This window comes from Desmodus rotundus, chromosome 6, assembly GCF_022682495.2.
Source record: "Desmodus rotundus isolate HL8 chromosome 6, HLdesRot8A.1, whole genome shotgun sequence".
NCBI lineage: Eukaryota > Metazoa > Chordata > Mammalia > Chiroptera > Phyllostomidae > Desmodus > Desmodus rotundus.
This window is the reverse complement of record NC_071392.1, coordinates 152,113,991-152,121,137: the sequence shown is the minus strand read 5'-3', so window position 1 is coordinate 152,121,137 and position 7,147 is coordinate 152,113,991.

Genomic DNA, 7,147 nt, shown 5'->3' with positions numbered 1-7,147 from the left:
AGATGCCGGCTGAGGATTTTCTTGACTCCAGGACTGTCTCTGCCACACACCCCGGAGAACACATGCAGTGACGTTTCTGTAACTGAGCCCCTAACACCCCCTTTCTTCAGTCACGCATTCGTTGAAATTCATCATTGAGCTCATGGACTGTTTTTTTTTTTTCCAACAATAGGAAAATGTCCTAAGCCAGGAAAAATTAGGGTGGAAGAAACTTTGGCAATAAAGATGTTTCTTAATACCCCTGGGTCCTCAGTGCCTAACACAGTGCTGGAAAATAAATAGAAAAATGTCTCGTATTACCTGCTTATTCTACAAGTGGGGAGATGGGGTGTCTAGGGCTCCTGATGCAGTGCTCTGGTGCTTAGTAGTCCCATTTTACAGATGCATAAACTGAGACTCAGAGAAATGACTTTCCCGTGGTCACGTCACAAGTGATAGAGCCAAGATCCCAACTCAGCTCCCAGCGGGTCTTACTTGTGAGTTCACAGCAGTGTGGGATGTTATGTGCCAGTGAAGAAGGGGCTTCAGCGCACTAACGGTCTGGTTGTTAGGGGTGGGGGAGCAGCCCGGAGACTAGGCTTGAACCCCTTTCACTTGGCTGGCGTCTCTCTCTGGAGTGGTTGGAGGTGGGAAGGTGCAGGCTGAGGTCATGGCTGTGCTTACTTACAGGCAGAGGCGAGGACTGAAGTGGGGGTTCTGAATTCTAAGCTGAGGATGGATAGACCTGGTATTTGACCTCCACCCGTGCAGCTACAAGGCTCACCTGGGGGTCCACTATCAGGGGGTTTGATAGGCTGAGGTGTCTCCATGGGAGGAGGGGTGTTGTTCTCCCTGGGCTGTCTGCCTCCCTGCCTCCCCCTTTGTCCTTGCTGGTTCATTCATTCAATGAACTGGATTTCTCCCCGGCCGGCAGGGGCAGTTTCGACTCTCCCATCCAAGAGTCCTCTGGGTCCTGAGGGCTGGGAGCCGTGGTGTCTTTCACCAGCGAGGAAATGAATTAGGAGGAGATGAAATCGCAGTTTCCAGGGCGGGGGTGTGGAGAGGAGAAAGACAGTGTGAGCTGGGGGAGGGAGTTCCTGCCAAGCCTCCTCCACTCCAGCCCAGCCACTGAAGAGGAGCCCTGGTGGGAACGGGGGTGGATGCAGTTACCAGCAGGCTGGCTGAAAGAAGCCTCTCTCGGGTATTTATAGAGCTTTATAAAGCTTGCATCGCCATGGTACCCAGGCACTTCAGTTCAACTCCAGCCCAGCTGCTTAGGAACGGGCGCAGGGAAATGCTCTTTACCTGTCCACTCGCCCTGGTTTGACGCCTCATTCTAAGAATTCCCTGAGGGAATTTGACAAGCTACTGCAGGAAAGGTTGGGGCTTAAGCCCAGAGATAACTCTCACTCCCTTCCACAGAGCGGGGCTGGGTGGAGGAGTGGGAAGGACACAGGCAGAAGGAAACCCCCTGTGTGGAACTTGGCTCTGCATGTGGGTGGACGTGTGACTTTGGGCGAGAGACTGCACCTCTTCGGGCCTCAGCTTGCCCGTCTGTCAAATGGGGCAAGAACACCCGCCTCACTGTCCACTCCTGACAATGAAATGAGATGACGTAAATAGAAGGCCAGCTCAGCTCCTGAAACACAGTCCTTTTAAAGGTGGGTCCCCCCTTCTCAGGTCTTTCTTTCTTTATTTCTTCCACAAGACTCTGTGGCTCAGTTGGCTGGGCGCCGTCCCGCAGGGTGAGAGATCACCGGTTTGGCTGCCTGGGTTGCGGGTTCCGTCCCTGGTCGGGGTGCGTGCAAGGGACAGCCTTTCAATGTCTCTCTCTCTCACATGGATGTTTGTCTCCCTCTCTTTCTCCCTCCCTGCTTCTCTCTCTAAAAGTAAATAAATAAGATCTAAAATAGAGACACACACACACACACACAGACTTGTGTCTGTCAACTGTGTACCAGACAGTGGGGCGAACACTTGGGGCCACCAGGTGGTTTCTGGTCCCGTGGGACTTACAGGGGAGTAGGGAGGGTGCACAACAGCCAAGTCAGCAAGCGAGTGAATGATGGCACGTGTGGTCGACAAGAAGAAGGAAACAAACAGGGTGCTGTGGCAAAACTTGGCAGGGTGGGGACTGGCGGAACGTCTACCTTAGGGCCCAGGGAGAAGGCCTTTCTGAGGAAGTGACCTTTAAGCAGAAACCTGAAGCAGCCAGCCATGTGACGAGGCCAAGGATGAGCACTGGGGGCTAAGGGAGCAGCCGGTGGGGGGGGCCCTGAAGATTTGCTGTGTTCGACACACCCGAGCGCCCTGTTTCCACCCCACTGAAGACCCTAGGATGCTGTTTCCAAGGCAGGAATTCGAGCTGGGGGTGGTTGCCCTAAAGTCGTGTGAGGTCCCCTGACCTCACACCCACGGCTCCCCGCCTGGTCATTGCACCCTGCTCCCAGCTCCGGTTCCTCAGCCCCTAAAGGTCCCACACAGCCTGGTAAAGGTGGGACATGTTGCTTACTCTGTCTGTAGATCTCGGAAGTTTAATTCTGTGTCTGTTGTGGGTTTCTTAGGTTTGTCCTGTCTGAGGGTCTCAGCTTCTCAAATCTGGAGCTTGATGAATCCTGTCCAAGTCGGAAAGTGTTCAGTCATTATTTCTGAGTCCTTTTCCAGTCCCACCCTCTTTCTCCTCTCCTTCTGGGAATGCCCCCTTTTATTGTAGTCCCTCAGGTTCCAGGGGGCTCTGTTCATTTTTTTTTTGGTCTATTTTCTCTGGTGTTCAGATTAGGTCATTTCTATTGTTCTGTCTTCCAGCTCACAGATTCTTTCCTCTGCCCGCCCCTCCATTCTGCCCTTGAACTCATCCATCCACTGAGCTCTGTATTTCAATTGTTGTATTTGCCGGTCCTGACATTTCCATTTGGTCGGTTCTTTCTTTGCCGAAACTTTGTTTCTTTGCTGAGGCTTTCTGTTTCTTCATTTGCGACAGGTGTGTTGACAATCGCTTACGGCAGCATTTTTATCGTATTGAATATTTCGAACGTCTCTGTCATTTTTGTTGCTTCTATTGATTGTCTTTTGCATTTGGTTTGATATCTTCCTGGTTCTTGACAAATGATATTTGACTGAAGCCCTGACATTTGTTTAAAAGACTTTATTTTCAGAGAGAGGGGAAGGGAGGGAGAAAGAGAGGGAGAGAAACACTGATGTGAGAGAGAAACATCAGTTGGTTGCCTCTCGCAAGCCTCCAACCAGGGACCGGGCCTGCAATCCAGGCATGTGCCCTGACTGGGAATCGAACCGGCAGCCTTTGGGTTCACAGGCCGGCACTCAGTCCACTAAGCCACACCAGCCAGGGCTATAGTATGTTCAGAGACATGGTATTAGAGGGGACCTCCTCCTATACCATGATTCAACAGGGGAAGAGGGAGGAGGGCACAAGGATAGCACCTCATTAGTCCAGGTGGAAGTGTTTCAGGGGTGCTTCCCGGGTGCTAGGACAAATCCAAGCACCTCACCATGTGTTGTGAGGGCTAGTCTGGGGCTGGCCCTGGACCACTGGCCCGCGTTGGGTTGCCCCCGCCTCTCCTCACTGTTGAGCCTGAGTACGTGGTTTGCACACACTGGAGTCTCCTCAGCCCAGGGCCTTCACACAGGCCGGCTCTCCTGTTCAGAACACGCCCCCTCTGCCTTCAGCTCATGAATTCTCCTTCAGCTTGTAGCTTAGATGTGGCTTCTCCCCTCGCTGTCCAAGGTGTGGTTACCTGTCCCTCCATCCACTTGATCCTTTTACAGTCCGGCCTCATCATTTTATTTAATTTCTCTCTGTTTTGTTTTCTCTCCCAACTGGGCTGTAAATGCCCTGAGGGCGGGGTTGTTTTATTTTCCCCGTGGCCACAGCCTATGACGGCCGGCACAGGCTGATCCAGGCGTGTGTCGGAGGACAGGCCCCGAGACTCCCTGACCCACTGCTTAACCACTTCTCTCCTTCCAGGGAGCAGACGGTGTTAATCTGTTGGAACAATTAGAAGCCCATATGCCCCTCGAAGAACTAATTTGCCCATCTGTGGTGAGGAATGAGGATTATGCAGCATCCAACGGTCCAGTATGGGAGGATTTTTTTGTTTGTTTGAGTCTAAAGTGTCTTTCTCAGAGTCCTTTTTTTTAAAAAAAAAAAATTATTTTTATTGATTTGAGAGAGAGAGAAAGGGAGCAAGAAAGACATCGATTTGTTGTCTTGTTTATTTATGCATTCACTGGGTGATTGTTGTACGTGCCCCGGCCAGGGACCAGACCTTCAGCCTGGGCACATCGGCACAACGCTCTGCCCAACTGAGCTCCCTGGCCAGCGGTTTTTTCCTCAAAGTCTTTATCTGAGAACTCTAAGTCTTCCTTTATAGTGCCGGATGCAGTGTGTGGTCCGTGAGAATATCCTGGATTACTTCCTGAAGAAAAGCTACAAAGAGCATTGTTGGGACAACTGGGTAGAGGTGACTGCGGCACGCATCGGAGGCAGTGTTACCACGTCGGCGTTTGGCATCTTGTGAGTGATAGGAGATGCCGGTCACGTCGGAGGTCAGCCCTGTGCCCAGGAGAGACAAGCCGGGGCATTTCGGAGTGGAGTGCATGATGTCTACAGTGTTCTTTCCGACGGGTTCAGTGACGATTTGAGCATTTCAGAGGCAGGGGGGAGGGAGGGAACGCACATGTGGCACACAGGTGACCAGCTGTAAGGGGTAATAAAGATGCTGCTGCACTTCATAGTTCATCCCACACTTACCATCTCGTTTAGCACGTGTCTGTCGTGGGGCACACCTCAGTAAGTGTTAGCTGACCTGCGACAACGACTCGGCTGCCTAAAGCTGGGGACTGAATTGCTTATGGTGATCTACAGACTTCCTGTCTCTGAGCCGATCCTGGGCTTGGGGAAGCTTTATAACCGAGAAGTCCAACAGCCACCTCTCTCTGGCCTGAGCTCCAAATATATTTCAGATAGCTTAACGTTTGTGTAGGGAAAGGACAGAGAAGAAACGAACAAAAAGGGGAGAGCTTGCCTATGGACTTGGACAGGCCCATGGGGCGCACCTTCTGGCCTGACCCAGGATGGAGACGTTCTCTGGTTCGTCTCTCTGGACTGTGCCCTGGATGTCCCTGCCAGAGCTGAGCTGCGGGTGGCATGCCATCCCTCTGACATTCACCCGTCCATCAGCTTAAGAACCGAAGTGCCTGGGAGGCTGCAGGTGCAGACTCGCACCTGCGTGGAATGAATGGGCACTCACTCGTGGGCAAGCGGAATCCCCTCCCTGGCCTCCATCCCCTGGTGGCTGAGGCGGCACTTCCCACATCCAGAGCTCATTCTGGACTAAAAAAGGCACGCGATCCTGTGGATGGAGACCCACACTCGCCTGACTGGTGTAACTACCCCTGGAGCGAGAGAAGATTCCACCGCACATGCAAGCTTGCCTCTGAGGGCTTGGTAAAGTTCTAGATTCATCTAAGTGGAGGTTGGCATTCTGAGGGTATGAGCACCAGGAAACCCTTCTCTCTGGAACCCTCCTCTCCACAGGTGCTCACGCTTAGCTCCAGAGCTAAGAGAAACGGATTCCTTTCTCAGAAGAGAAACTAACGTTCACACAGCAAGTTAACAAGTAACACGGTTCCCCCATGAGGGGCAAGGTTCACAGGTGCGCCTTTGTGAGTGCGAGACTGGGCAGGGGAGTTCTTGGGGCAGGTGGGAGGCAAATCCCGTCACCGCTCGTAACCACCGCATGGACACAGTCCGCTGCTGGTTTGTTCAGCAGAGCCAGGTGGTGGGAAGCCCTCCATCTGGGAGGCTTCCCCTGGGGAAGTGTGAGTGGGGCTCCCATCATGAATGGAGCGTCAGAGCCAGAAAAGTGACAAAACAGTAAGCCCAGCGAGGCCTCAAAGGATGCATGCATGTGCTTTGTGAACTCCCTATGCTTCAGCTTCCTCTCTCGCAGTAAACAGGAGCTGGGCCAGCTGACCCCTTGCTGCCTCCCCTGGAGCTCCCAGCTCCGGACCTGGAATGTGGCCCTGTCTGGAATGGCCTGTGTTTTGTGCCTGGAGGTAGGGAGGGCGTGTGTATCTGCACGCTCAGAACTCTGTGTAACCAACAGAGCAGGTGGCTCTTGCCACACAAGTCCTGTGTGTTGCTAAATCCAACAAGCAGGTGACGGTCTTTGGTCTCCCTCCCCTTGCTCTGCCCTTCCACAGGCCTGGAATACAAACAACAGCTCACACACTCTCTATCATGCTTCTCCCTCTAGTCTCTGTGGCCCCCACATATATTGCTTCAAACCTCCCCAGACCCCACCCCTGCAAACACGCTGGGCTGCCCCTCTTCTGAGGACACAGGTGAGCTGGCCCTCTGCAGGTTCCCCATCTCCCCAGCCCCACCCTAGAGAACCACATTGGGGGGTGGTTTTTAGGCTGCTGGGCGGTGGGCTCTGCACCACCCTCTCCAGCCTCTTTTGCCCTGTGCACTTTCCCTCTTTTTAGGGAGCTGGGTAGGGAGAGTCTCAGGCTGGGTTTCCCAGGTACAGGACTCAGGGTGTCCCTTAGATAGTGTGTCAGGGACGCCGCCTAGGGGGAGGGAAGAAGGGAGGCAGGAGGGGGAAGTTGGCTGCAAAGACCTCAGCAGACCTCACCGCCAGCTCTGGAGCTGGGACAACCTCCCATGTCACTCACTAAGGCAAGCAGCCAGGCCCCTGTGCCCTGGTGTCTATGGGCCAGTGACTGGGTGTGGGCTTCCCCTAGGGGACAGTGTGACCTTGCAGCAGGCCACCTCTGCCTCCTTCAGGGCCAGTGGTTTGGGAAGTGTCCACAGGTGGCATGCCAGGCGGTGGGGGGTGGGGGAGGGCCGGTTTGGGGGCCATCTGCACCCACCACAGGGGGCTATCCACACACAGGGCAGACACACCCTTGGAATCTGGAAGAATGCAGAAAATATTCTCTTGCTGCTTCTACCACAGTTTTTTAAAGTTATTATTAATGGTGCCAGGCCTGAGTTCTTGACTCTTGGATGTCAAACTGCCCATATCCTTGAAGTCAACAGAGAAAGCTGTTAACCCATGGATATCCTCCTCTTCCTGATGGCTTTCTGGCATTTTTATTCTCTTTTGTATCCCCCAGCCCCGCCCCAGCCCCCACTCAGCCC